This window comes from Ochotona princeps, chromosome 17 (assembly GCF_030435755.1).
Source record: "Ochotona princeps isolate mOchPri1 chromosome 17, mOchPri1.hap1, whole genome shotgun sequence".
NCBI classification, from domain to species: Eukaryota; Metazoa; Chordata; class Mammalia; order Lagomorpha; family Ochotonidae; genus Ochotona; species Ochotona princeps.
Window position 1 is genome coordinate 43,639,621 of NC_080848.1, and position 14,306 is coordinate 43,653,926.

Below are 14,306 nucleotides of genomic sequence, written 5' to 3' on the forward strand. Positions count from 1 at the left end.
GCATGTTGGTGAAGGGCATATTGAAGAAGAAGCAGCCGAGTGTTTCTTGTGGGAGAACAACTCCATCTGGCTCACTAACTTCACACACCATCAGGCTTCCAAGCAGCTCTCAAGGAAACTCAGTTTTCACACTCTATTTTTAATGCCCTTTGAGTGCATTATCTAGCAATGAACCAGCTAGAGCATCGCACACAAACCAATGCTCCACATGCGGGTTTCACATGCCACCAACTCCACATTCACAGACAACTTCAGCGCCAAAGCCGTTTTCAGATAGCCCTCAATGCAAAGGCTCTAGACGCAAATATTGGTGTGAGAGCTAATTCAATCAAGGAAATATTGCATGTTGGTGAAGGGCATATTGAAGAAGAAGCAGCCGAGTGGTCCTTGTGGGAGAACAACTCCATCTGGCTCACTAACATCACACCATCAAGCTTCCAAGCAGCTCTCAAGGAAACTCACTTTTCACACTCTATGCTTAATGCCCTTTGAGTGCATTATCTACGAATGAACCTGGTAGAGCATCGCACACAAACGAATGCTTTCCATGCGGGTTTCACATGCCACCAACTCCACATTCACAGACAACTTCAGCGCCAAAGCCGTTTTCAGATAGCCCTCAATGCAAAGATTCTAGACGCAAATATTGGTGTGAGAGCTAATTCAATCAAGGAAACACTGCATGTTGGTGAAGGGCATATTGAAGAAGAAGCAGCCGAGTGGTTCTTGTGGGAGAACAACTCCATCTGGCTCACTAACTTCACACACCATCAGACTTCCAAGCAGCTCTCAAGGAAACTCACTTTTCACACTCTATGCTTAATGCCCTTTGAGTGCATTATCTAGGAATGAACCTGGTAGAGCATCGCACACAAACGAATGCTTTGCATGCGGGTTTCACATGCCACCAACTCCACATTCACAGACAACTTCACGCCAAAGCCGTTTTCAGATAGACCTCAATGCAAAGGCTCTAGACTCAAATATTGGTGTGAGAGCTAATTCAATCAAGGAAACACTGCATGTTGGTGAAGGGCATATTGAAGAAGAAGCAGCCGAGTGGTCCTTGTGGGAGAACAACTCCATCTGGTTCACTAACTTCACACATCATCAGACTTCCAAGCAGCTCTCAAGGAAACTCACTTTTCACACTCTATGCTTAATGCCCTTTCAGTGCATTATCTAGGAATGAACCTGCTAGAGCATCCCACACAAACCAATGCTCCACATGTGGGTTTCACATGCCACCAACTCCACATTCACAGACAACTTCAGCGCCAAAGCCGTTTTCAGATAGCCCTCAATGCAAAGGCTCTAGACGCAAATATTGGTGTGAGAGCTAATTCAATCAAGGAAATATTGCATGTTGGTGAAGGGCATATTGAAGAAGCAGCAGCCGAATGGTTCTTGTGGGAGAACAACTCCATCTGGCTCACTAACTTCACACATCATCAGACTTCCAAGCAGCTCTCAAGCAAACTCACTTTTCACACTCTATGCTTAATGCCCTTTGAGTGCATTATCTACGAATGAACCTGGTAGAGCATCCCACACAAACCAATGCTCCACATGCGGGTTTCACATGCCACCAACTCCACATTCACAGACAACTTCAGCGCCAAAGCCATTTTCAGATAGCCCTCAATGCAAAGGCTCTAGACGCAAATATTGGTGTGAGAGCTAATTCAATCAAGGAAACACTGCATGTTGGTGAAGGGCATATTGAAGAAGAAGCAGCCGAGTGGTTCTTGTGGGAGAACAACTCCATTTGGCTCACTAACTTCACACACCATCAGGCTTCCAAGCAGCTCTCAAGGAAACTCACTTTTCATACTCTATGCTTAATGCCCTTTGACTGCATTATCTAGGAATGAACCTGGTAAACCATCCCACACAAACCAATGCTCCACATGCGGGTTTCACATGCCACCAACTCCACATTCACAGACAACTTCAGCGCCAAAGCCATTTTCAGATAGCCCTCAATGCAAAGGCTCTAGACGCAAATATTTTTGTGAGAGCTAATTCAATCAAGGAAACACTGCATGTTGGTGAAGGGCATATTGAAGAAGAAGCAGCCGAGTGGTTCTTGTGGGAGAACAACTCCATTTGGCTCACTGACTGCACACACCATCAGGCTTCCAAGCAGCTCTCAAGGAAACTCACTTTTCACACTCTATGCTTAATGCCCTTTGAGTGCCAAGGACTCAAAAGAAGCTTGGTGAGCATCGCACACAAACGAATGCTTTGCATGCGTGTTTCTCATGCCACCAACTCCACATTCACAGACAACTTCAGCGCCAAAGCCGTTTTCAGATAGTCCTCAATGCAAAGGCTCTAGACGCAAATATTGGTGTGAGAGCTAATTCAATCAAGGAAACACTGCATGTTGGTGAAGGGCATATTGAAGAAGAAGCAGCCGAGTGGTTCTTGTGGGAGAACAACTCCATTTGGCTCACTAACTTCACACACCATCAGGCTTCCAAGCAGCTCTCAAGGAAACTCACTTTTCACACTCTATGCTTAATGCCCTTTGAGTGCATTATCTAGGAATGAACCTGGTAGAGCATCGCACACAAACCAATGCTCCACATGCGGGTTTCACATGCCACCAACTCCACATTCACAGACAACTTCAGCGCCAAAGCTGTTTTCAGACAACCCTCAATGCAAAGGCTCTAGACGCAAATATTGGTGTGAGAGCTAATTCAATCAAGGAAACACTGCATGTTGGTGAAGGGCATATTGAAGAAGAAGCAGCCGAGTGTTTCTTGTGGGAGAACAACTCCATTTGGCTCACTAACTTCACACACCATCAGGCTTCCAAGCAGCTCTCAAGGAAACTCAGTTTTCACACTCTATTTTTAATGCCCGTTGAGTGCATTATCTAGCAATGAACCAGCTAGAGCATCGCACACAAACCAATGCTCCACATGCGGGTTTCACATGCCACCAACTCCACATTCACAGACAACTTCAGCGCCAAAGCCGTTTTCAGATAGCCCTCAATGCAAAGGCTCTAGACGCAAATATTGGTGTGAGAGCTAATTCAATCAAGGAAATATTGCATGTTGGTGAAGGGCATATTGAAGAAGAAGCAGCCGAGTGGTCCTTGTGGGAGAACAACTCCATCTGGCTCACTAACATCACACCATCAAGCTTCCAAGCAGCTCTCAAGGAAACTCACTTTTCACACTCTATGCTTAATGCCCTTTGAGTGCATTATCTACGAATGAACCTGGTAGAGCATCGCACACAAACGAATGCTTTCCATGCGGGTTTCACATGCCACCAACTCCACATTCACAGACAACTTCAGCGCCAAAGCCGTTTTCAGATAGCCCTCAATGCAAAGATTCTAGACGCAAATATTGGTGTGAGAGCTAATTCAATCAAGGAAACACTGCATGTTGGTGAAGGGCATATTGAAGAAGAAGCAGCCGAGTGGTCCTTGTGGGAGAACAACTCCATCTGGCTCACTAACTTCACACACCATCAGACTTCCAAGCAGCTCTCAAGGAAACTCACTTTTCACACTCTATGCTTAATGCCCTTTGAGTGCATTATCTAGGAATGAACCTGGTAGAGCATCGCACACAAACGAATGCTTTGCATGCGGGTTTCACATGCCACCAACTCCACATTCACAGACAACTTCACGCCAAAGCCGTTTTCAGATAGACCTCAATGCAAAGGCTCTAGACTCAAATATTGGTGTGAGAGCTAATTCAATCAAGGAAACACTGCATGTTGGTGAAGGGCATATTGAAGAAGAAGCAGCCGAGTGGTCCTTGTGGGAGAACAACTCCATCTGGTTCACTAACTTCACACATCATCAGACTTCCAAGCAGCTCTCAAGGAAACTCACTTTTCACACTCTATGCTTAATGCCCTTTCAGTGCATTATCTAGGAATGAACCTGCTAGAGCATCCCACACAAACCAATGCTCCACATGTGGGTTTCACATGCCACCAACTCCACATTCACAGACAACTTCAGCGCCAAAGCCGTTTTCAGATAGCCCTCAATGCAAAGGCTCTAGACGCAAATATTGGTGTGAGAGCTAATTCAATCAAGGAAACACTGCATGTTGGTGAAGGGCATATTGAAGAAGAAGCAGCCGAGTGGTTCTTGTGGGAGAACAACTCCATCTGGCTCACTAACTTCACACACCATCAGACTTCCAAGCAGCTCTCAAGGAAACTCACTTTTCACACTCTATGCTTAATGCCCTTTGAGTGCATTATCTACGAATGAACCTGGTAGAGCATCGCACACAAACCAATGCTCCACATGCGGGTTTCACATGCCACCAACTCCACATTCACAGACAACTTCAGCGCCAAAGCCGTTTTCAGATAGCCCTCAATGCAAAGGCTCTAGACGTAAATATTGGTGTGAGAGCTAATTCAATGAAGGAAACACTGCATGTTGCTGACGGGCATATTGAAAAGCAGCAGCCGTGTGATTGTTGTGGGAGAACAACTCCATCTGGCTCACTAACTTCACACATCATCAGACTTCCAAGCAGCTCTCAAGGAAACTCAATTTTCACACTCTATGCTTAATGTGCTTTGAGTGCCTAGGACTCAAAAGAAGCTTGGTGAGCATCCCACACAAACCAATGCTCCACATGCGGGTTTCACATGCCACCAACTCCACATTCACAGACAACTTCAGCGCCAAAGCCATTTTCAGATAGCCCTCAATGCATAGGCTCTAGACGCAAATATTGGTGTGAGAGATAATTCAATCAAGGAAATATTGCATGTTGCTGAAGGGCATATTGAAGAAGAAGCAGCCGAGTGGTCCTTGTGGGAGAACAACTCCATCATGCTCACTAACATCACACACCATCAGACTTCCAAGCAGCTCTCAAGGAAACTCACTTTCCACACTCTATGCTTAATGCCCTTTGAGTGCATTATCTACGAATGAACCTGGTAGAGCATCCCACACAAACCAATGCTTCGCATGCGAGTTTCACATGCCACCAACTCCACATTCACAGACAACTTCAGCGCCAAAGCCGTTTTCAGATAGCCCTCAATGCAAAGGCTCTAGACGCAAATATTGGTGTGAGAGCTAATTCAATCAAGGAAACACTGCATGTTGGTGAAGGGCATATTGAAGAAGAAGCAGCCGAGTGGTTCTTGTGGGAGAACAACTCCATTTGGCTCACTAACTTCACACACCATCAGGCTTCCAAGCAGCTCTCAAGGAAACTCACTTTTCACACTCTATGCTTAATGCCCTTTGAGTGCATTATCTAGGAATGAACCTGGTAGAGCATCCCACACAAACCAATGCTCCACATGCGGGTTTCACATGCCACCAACTCCACATTCACAGACAACTTCAGCGCCAAAGCCGTTTTCAGATAGCCCTCAATGCAAAGGCTCTAGACGCAAATATTGGTGTGAGAGCTAATTCAATCAAGGAAACACTGCATGTTGGTGAAGGGCATATTGAAGAAGAAGCAGCCGAGTGGTTCTTGTGGGAGAACAACTCCATTTGGCTCACTAACTTCACACACCATCAGGCTTCCAAGCAGCTCTCAAGGAAACTCACTTTTCATACTCTATGCTTAATGCCCTTTGACTGCATTATCTAGGAATGAACCTGGTAAACCATCCCACACAAACCAATGCTCCACATGCGGGTTTCACATGCCACCAACTCCACATTCACAGACAACTTCAGCGAAAAAGCCATTTTCAGATAGCCCTCAATGCAAAGGCTCTAGACGCAAATATTTTTGTGAGAGCTAATTCAATCAAGGAAACACTGCATGTTGGTGAAGGGCATATTGAAGAAGAAGCAGCCGAGTGGTTCTTGTGGGAGAACAACTCCATTTGGCTCACTGACTGCACACACCATCAGGCTTCCAAGCAGCTCTCAAGGAAACTCACTTTTCACACTCTATGCTTAATGCCCTTTGAGTGCCAAGGACTCAAAAGAAGCTTGGTGAGCATCGCACACAAACGAATGCTTTGCATGCGTGTTTCTCATGCCACCAACTCCACATTCACAGACAACTTCAGCGCCAAAGCCGTTTTCAGATAGTCCTCAATGCAAAGGCTCTAGACGCAAATATTGGTGTGAGAGCTAATTCAATCAAGGAAACACTGCATGTTGGTGAAGGGCATATTGAAGAAGAAGCAGCCGAGTGGTTGTTGTGGGAGAACAACTCCATTTGGCTCACTAACTTCACACACCATCAGGCTTCCAAGCAGCTCTCAAGGAAACTCACTTTTCACACTCTATGCTTAATGCCCTTTGAGTGCATTATCTAGGAATGAACCTGGTAGAGCATCGCACACAAACCAATGCTCCACATGCGGGTTTCACATGCCACCAACTCCACATTCACAGACAACTTCAGCGCCAAAGCTGTTTTCAGACAACCCTCAATGCAAAGGCTCTAGACGCAAATATTGGTGTGAGAGCTAATTCAATCAAGGAAACACTGCATGTTGGTGAAGGGCATATTGAAGAAGAAGCAGCCGAGTGTTTCTTGTGGGAGAACAACTCCATTTGGCTCACTAACTTCACACACCATCAGGCTTCCAAGCAGCTCTCAAGGAAACTCAGTTTTCACACTCTATTTTTAATGCCCTTTGAGTGCATTATCTAGCAATGAACCAGCTAGAGCATCGCACACAAACCAATGCTCCACATGCGGGTTTCACATGCCACCAACTCCACATTCACAGACAACTTCAGCGCCAAAGCCGTTTTCAGATAGCCCTCAATGCAAAGGCTCTAGACGCAAATATTGGTGTGAGAGCTAATTCAATCAAGGAAATATTGCATGTTGGTGAAGGGCATATTGAAGAAGAAGCAGCCGAGTGGTCCTTGTGGGAGAACAACTCCATCTGGCTCACTAACATCACACCATCAAGCTTCCAAGCAGCTCTCAAGGAAACTCACTTTTCACACTCTATGCTTAATGCCCTTTGAGTGCATTATCTACGAATGAACCTGGTAGAGCATCGCACACAAACGAATGCTTTCCATGCGGGTTTCACATGCCACCAACTCCACATTCACAGACAACTTCAGCGCCAAAGCCGTTTTCAGATAGCCCTCAATGCAAAGATTCTAGACGCAAATATTGGTGTGAGAGCTAATTCAATCAAGGAAACACTGCATGTTGGTGAAGGGCATATTGAAGAAGAAGCAGCCGAGTGGTCCTTGTGGGAGAACAACTCCATCTGGCTCACTAACTTCACACACCATCAGACTTCCAAGCAGCTCTCAAGGAAACTCACTTTTCACACTCTATGCTTAATGCCCTTTGAGTGCATTATCTAGGAATGAACCTGGTAGAGCATCGCACACAAACGAATGCTTTGCATGCGGGTTTCACATGCCACCAACTCCACATTCACAGACAACTTCACGCCAAAGCCGTTTTCAGATAGACCTCAATGCAAAGGCTCTAGACTCAAATATTGGTGTGAGAGCTAATTCAATCAAGGAAACACTGCATGTTGGTGAAGGGCATATTGAAGAAGAAGCAGCCGAGTGGTCCTTGTGGGAGAACAACTCCATCTGGTTCACTAACTTCACACATCATCAGACTTCCAAGCAGCTCTCAAGGAAACTCACTTTTCACACTCTATGCTTAATGCCCTTTCAGTGCATTATCTAGGAATGAACCTGCTAGAGCATCCCACACAAACCAATGCTCCACATGTGGGTTTCACATGCCACCAACTCCACATTCACAGACAACTTCAGCGCCAAAGCCGTTTTCAGATAGCCCTCAATGCAAAGGCTCTAGACGCAAATATTGGTGTGAGAGCTAATTCAATCAAGGAAACACTGCATGTTGGTGAAGGGCATATTGAAGAAGAAGCAGCCGAGTGGTTCTTGTGGGAGAACAACTCCATCTGGCTCACTAACTTCACACACCATCAGACTTCCAAGCAGCTCTCAAGGAAACTCACTTTTCACACTCTATGCTTAATGCCCTTTGAGTGCATTATCTACGAATGAACCTGGTAGAGCATCGCACACAAACCAATGCTCCACATGCGGGTTTCACATGCCACCAACTCCACATTCACAGACAACTTCAGCGCCAAAGCCGTTTTCAGATAGCCCTCAATGCAAAGGCTCTAGACGTAAATATTGGTGTGAGAGCTAATTCAATGAAGGAAACACTGCATGTTGCTGACGGGCATATTGAAAAGCAGCAGCCGTGTGATTGTTGTGGGAGAACAACTCCATCTGGCTCACTAACTTCACACATCATCAGACTTCCAAGCAGCTCTCAAGGAAACTCAATTTTCACACTCTATGCTTAATGTGCTTTGAGTGCCTAGGACTCAAAAGAAGCTTGGTGAGCATCCCACACAAACCAATGCTCCACATGCGGGTTTCACATGCCACCAACTCCACATTCACAGACAACTTCAGCGCCAAAGCCATTTTCAGATAGCCCTCAATGCATAGGCTCTAGACGCAAATATTGGTGTGAGAGATAATTCAATCAAGGAAATATTGCATGTTGCTGAAGGGCATATTGAAGAAGAAGCAGCCGAGTGGTCCTTGTGGGAGAACAACTCCATCATGCTCACTAACATCACACACCATCAGACTTCCAAGCAGCTCTCAAGGAAACTCACTTTCCACACTCTATGCTTAATGCCCTTTGAGTGCATTATCTACGAATGAACCTGGTAGAGCATCCCACACAAACCAATGCTTCGCATGCGAGTTTCACATGCCACCAACTCCACATTCACAGACAACTTCAGCGCCAAAGCCGTTTTCAGATAGCCCTCAATGCAAAGGCTCTAGACGCAAATATTGGTGTGAGAGCTAATTCAATCAAGGAAACACTGCATGTTGGTGAAGGGCATATTGAAGAAGAAGCAGCCGAGTGGTTCTTGTGGGAGAACAACTCCATTTGGCTCACTAACTTCACACACCATCAGGCTTCCAAGCAGCTCTCAAGGAAACTCACTTTTCACACTCTATGCTTAATGCCCTTTGAGTGCATTATCTAGGAATGAACCTGGTAGAGCATCCCACACAAACCAATGCTCCACATGCGGGTTTCACATGCCACCAACTCCACATTCACAGACAACTTCAGCGCCAAAGCCGTTTTCAGATAGCCCTCAATGCAAAGGCTCTAGACGCAAATATTGGTGTGAGAGCTAATTCAATCAAGGAAACACTGCATGTTCGTGAAGGGCATATTGAAGAAGAAGCAGCCGAGTGGTTCTTGTGGGAGAACAACTCCATTTGGCTCACTAACTTCACACATCATCAGACTTCCAAGCAGCTCTCAAGCAAATTCACTTTTCACACTCTATGCTTAATGCCCTTTGAGTGCATTATCTACGAATGAACCTGGTAGAGCATCGCACACAAACCAATGCTTCGCATGCGGGTTTCACATGCCACCAACTCCACATTCACAGACAACTTCAGCGCCAAAGCCGTTTTCAGATAGTCCTCAATGCAAAGGCTCTAGACGCAAATATTGGTGTGAGAGCTAATTCAATCAAGGAAACACTGCATGTTGCTGAAGGGCATATTGAAGAAGAAGCAGCCGAGTGGTTCTTGTGGGAGAACAATTCCATCTGGCTCACTAACTTCACACACCATCAGGCTTCCAAGCAGCTATCAAGGAAAATCACTTTTCACACTCTATGCTTAATGCCCTTTGAGTGCATTATCTAGGAATGAACCTGCTAGAGCATCGCACACAAACCAATGCTCCACATGCGGGTTTCACATGCCACCAACTCCACATTCACAGACAACTTCAGTGCCAAAGACGTTTTAAAATAGCCCTCAATGCAAAGGCTCTAGACGCAAATATTGGTGTGAGAGATAATTCAATCAAGGAAACACTGCATGTTGGTGAAGCGCATATTGAAGAAGAAGAAGCAGCCGAGTGGTTGTTGTGGGAGAACAACTCCAATTGGCTCACTGACTGCACACACCATCAGGCTTCCATGCAGCTCTCAAGGAAACTCACTTTTCACACTCTATGCTTAATGTCCTTTGAGTGCCTAGGACTCAAAACAAGCTTGGTGAGCATCGCACACAAACCAATGCTCCACATGCGGGTTTCACATGCCACCAACTCCACATTCACAGACAACTTCAGCGCCTCAGCCGGTCTCACATAGCCCTCAATGCAAAGGCTCTAGACGCAAATATTGTTGTGAGAGCTAATTCAATCAAGGAAACACTGCATGTTGGCGAAGGGCATATTGAAGAAGAAGCAGCCGAATGGTTCTTGTGGGAGAACAACTCCATCTGGCTCACTAACTTCACACATCATCAGACTTCCAAGCAGCTCTCAAGGAAACTCACTTTTCACACTCTATGCTTAATGCCCTTTGAGTGCATTATCTACGAATGAACCTGGTAGAGCATCCCACACAAACCAATGCTCCACATGCGGGTTTCACATGCCACCAACTCCACATTCACAGACAACTTCAGCGCCAAAGCCATTTTCAGATAGCCCTCAATGCAAAGGCTCTAGACGCAAATATTGGTGTGAGAGCTAATTCAATCAAGGAAACACTGCATGTGGGTGAAGGGCATATTGAAGAAGAAGCAGCCGAGTGGTTCTTGTGGAAGAACAACACCATTTGGCTCACTAACTTCACACATCATCAGACGTCCAAGCAGCTCTCAAGCAAATTCACTTTTCACACTCTATGCTTAATGCCCTTTGAGTGCATTATCTAGGAATGAACCTGGTAAAGCATCCCACACAAACCAATGCTTCGCATGCGGGTTTCACATGCCACCAACTCCACATTCACAGACAACTTCAGCGCCAAAGCCGTTTTCACATAGCCCTCAATGCAAACGCTCTAGACGCAAATATTTTTGTGAGAGCTAATTCAATCAAGGAAACACTGCATGTTGCTGACGGGCATATTGAAGAAGAAGCAGCCGAGTGGTTGTTGTGGGAGAACAACTCCATTTGGCTCACTAACTTCACACACCATCAGGCTTCCAAGCAGCTCTCAAGGAAACTCACTTTTCATACTCTATGCTTAATGCCCTTTGACTGCATTATCTAGGAATGAACCTGGTAAACCATCCCACACAAACCAATGCTCCACATGCGGGTTTCACATGCCACCAACTCCACATTCACAGACAACTTCAGCGCCAAAGCTGTTTTCAGATAGCCCTCAATGCAAAGGCTCTAGACGCAAATATTGGTGTGAGAGCTAATTCAATCAAGGAAATATTGCATGTTGGTGAAGGGCATATTGAAGAAGAAGCAGCCGAGTGGTTCTTGTGGGAGAACAACTCCATCTGGCTCACTAACATCACACCATCAGGCTTCCAAGCAGCTCTCAAGGAAACTCAGTTTTCACAATCTATGCTTAATGCCCTTTGAGTGCATTATCTAGGAATGAACCTGGTAGAGCATCCCACACAAACCAATGCTTTGCATGCGGGTTTCACATGCCACCAACTCCACATTCACAGACAACTTCAGCGCCAAAGCCGTTTTCAGATAGCCCTCAATGCAAAGGCTCTAGACTCAAATATTGGTGTGAGAGCTAATTCAATCAAGGAAACACTGCATGTTGGTGAAGGGCATATTGAAGAAGAAGCAGCCGAGTGGTCCTTGTGGGAGAACAACTCCATCTGGCTCACTAACTTCACACATCATCAGACTTCCAAGCAGCTCTCAAAGAAACTCACTTTTCACACTCTATGCTTAATGCCCTTTGAGTGCATTATCTAGGAATGAACCTGGTAGAGCATCGCACACAAACCAATGCTCCACATGCGGGTTTCACATGCCACCAACTCCACATTCACAGACAACTTCAGCGCCAAAGCCGTTTTCAGACAGCCCTCAATGCAAAGGCTCTAGACGCAAATATTGGTGTGAGAGCCAATTCAATCAAGGAAACACTGCATGTTGCTGAAGGGCATATTGAAGAAGAAGCAGCCGAGTGGTTCTTGTGGGAGAACAACTCCATCTGGCTCACTAACTTCACACACCATCAGACTTCCAAGCAGCTATCAAGGAAACTCATTTTTCACACTCTATGGTTAATGCCCTTTGAGTGCATTATCTAGGAATGAACCTGCTAGAGCATCCCACACAAACCAATGCTCCACATGCGGGTTTCACATGCCACCAACTCCACATTCACAGACAACTTCAGCGCCAAAGCCATTTTCAGATAACCCTCAATGCAAAGGCTCTAGACGCAAATATTGGTGTGAGAGCTAATTCAATCAAGGAAACACTGCATGTTGGTGAAGGGCATATTGAAGAAGAAGCAGCCGAGTGGTTCTTGTGGGAGAACAACTCCATTTGGCTCACTAACTTCACACATCATCAGACGTCCAAGCAGCTCTCAAGCAAATTCACTTTTCACACTCTATGCTTAATGTCCTTTGAGTGCATTATCTAGGAATGAACCTGGTAGAGAATTCCACACAAACGAATGCTTCGCATGCGGGTTTCACATGCCACCAACTCCACATTCACAGACAACTTCAGCGCCAAAGCCGTTTTCACATAGCCCTCAATGCAAACGCTCTAGACGCAAATATTTTTGTGAGAGCTAATTCAATCAAGGAAACACTGCATGTTGCTGACGGGCATATTGAAGAAGAAGCAGCCGAGTGGTTGTTGTGGGAGAACAACTCCATTTGGCTCACTAACTTCACACACCATCAGGCTTCCAAGCAGCTCTCAAGGAAACTCACCCTTCATACTCTATGCTTAATGCCCTTTGACTGCATTTTCTAGGAATGAACCTGGTAAACCATCCCACACAAACCAATGCTCCACATGCGGGTTTCACATGCCACCAACTCCACATTCACAGACAACTTCAGCGCCAAAGCCGTTTTCAGAAAGCCCTCAATGCAAAGGCTCTAGACGCAAATATTGGTGTGAGAGCTAATTCAATCAAGGAAATATTGCATGTTGGTGAAGGGCATATTGAAGAAGAAGCAGCCGAGTGGTCCTTGTGGGAGAACAACTCCATCTGGCTCACTAACATCACACCATCAGGCTTCCAAGCAGCTCTCAAGGAAACTCAGTTTTCACACTCTATGGTTAATGCCCTTTGAGTGCATTATCTAGGAATGAACCTGGTAGAGCATCACACACAAACGAATGCTTTGCATGCGGGTTTCACATGCCACCAACTCCACATTCACAGACAACTTCAGCGAAAAAGCCGTTTTCAGATAGCCCTCAATGCAAAGATTCTAGACGCAAATATTGGTGTGAGAGCTAATTCAATCAAGGAAACACTGCATGTTGGTGAAGGGCATATTGAAGAAGAAGAAGCAGCCGAGTGGTTCTTGTGGGAGAACAACTCCATTTGGGTCACTGACTGCACACACCATCAGGCTTCCATGCAGCTCTCAAGGAAACTCACTTTTCACACTCTATGCTTAATGCCCTTTGAGTGCCTAGGACTCAAAAGAAGCTTGGTGAGCATCGCACACAAACCAATGCTCCACATGCGGGTTTCACATGCCACCAACTCCACATTCACATGCAACTTCAGCGCCAAAGCCGTTTTCAGATAGTCCTCAATGCAAAGGCTCTAGACGCAAATATTGGTGTGAGAGCTAATTCAATCAAGGAAACACTGCATGTTGGTGAAGGGCATATTGAAGAAGAAGCAGCCGAGTGGTTCTTGTGGGAGAACAACTCCATTTGGCTCACTAACTTCACACACCATCAAGCTTCCAAGCAGCTCTCAAGGAAACTCACTTTTCACACTCTATGCGTAATGCCCTTTGAGTGCATTATCTAGGAATGAACCTGGTAGAGCATCCCACACAAACCAATGCTCCACATGCGGGTTTCACATGCCACCAACTCCACATTCACAGACAACTTCATCGCCAAAGCCGTTTTCAGACAGCCCTCAATGCAAAGGCTCTAGACGCAAATATTGGTGTGAGAGAAAATTCAATCAAGGAAACACTGCATGTTGCTGAAGGGCATATTGAAGAAGAAGAAGCAGCCGAGTGGTTGCTGTGGGAGAACAACTCCATTTGGCTCACTAACTTCACACACCATCAGGCTTCCAAGCAGCTCTCAAGGAAACTCACTTTTCACACTCTATGCTTAATGCCCTTTGAGTGCATTATCTAGGAATGAACCTGGTAGAGCATCCCACACAAACCAATGCTCCACATGCGGGTTTCACATGCCACCAACTCCACATTCACAGACAACTTCAGCGCCAAAGCTGTTTTCAGACAACCCTCAATGCAAAGGCTCTAGACACAAATATTGGTGTGAGAGCTAATTCAATCA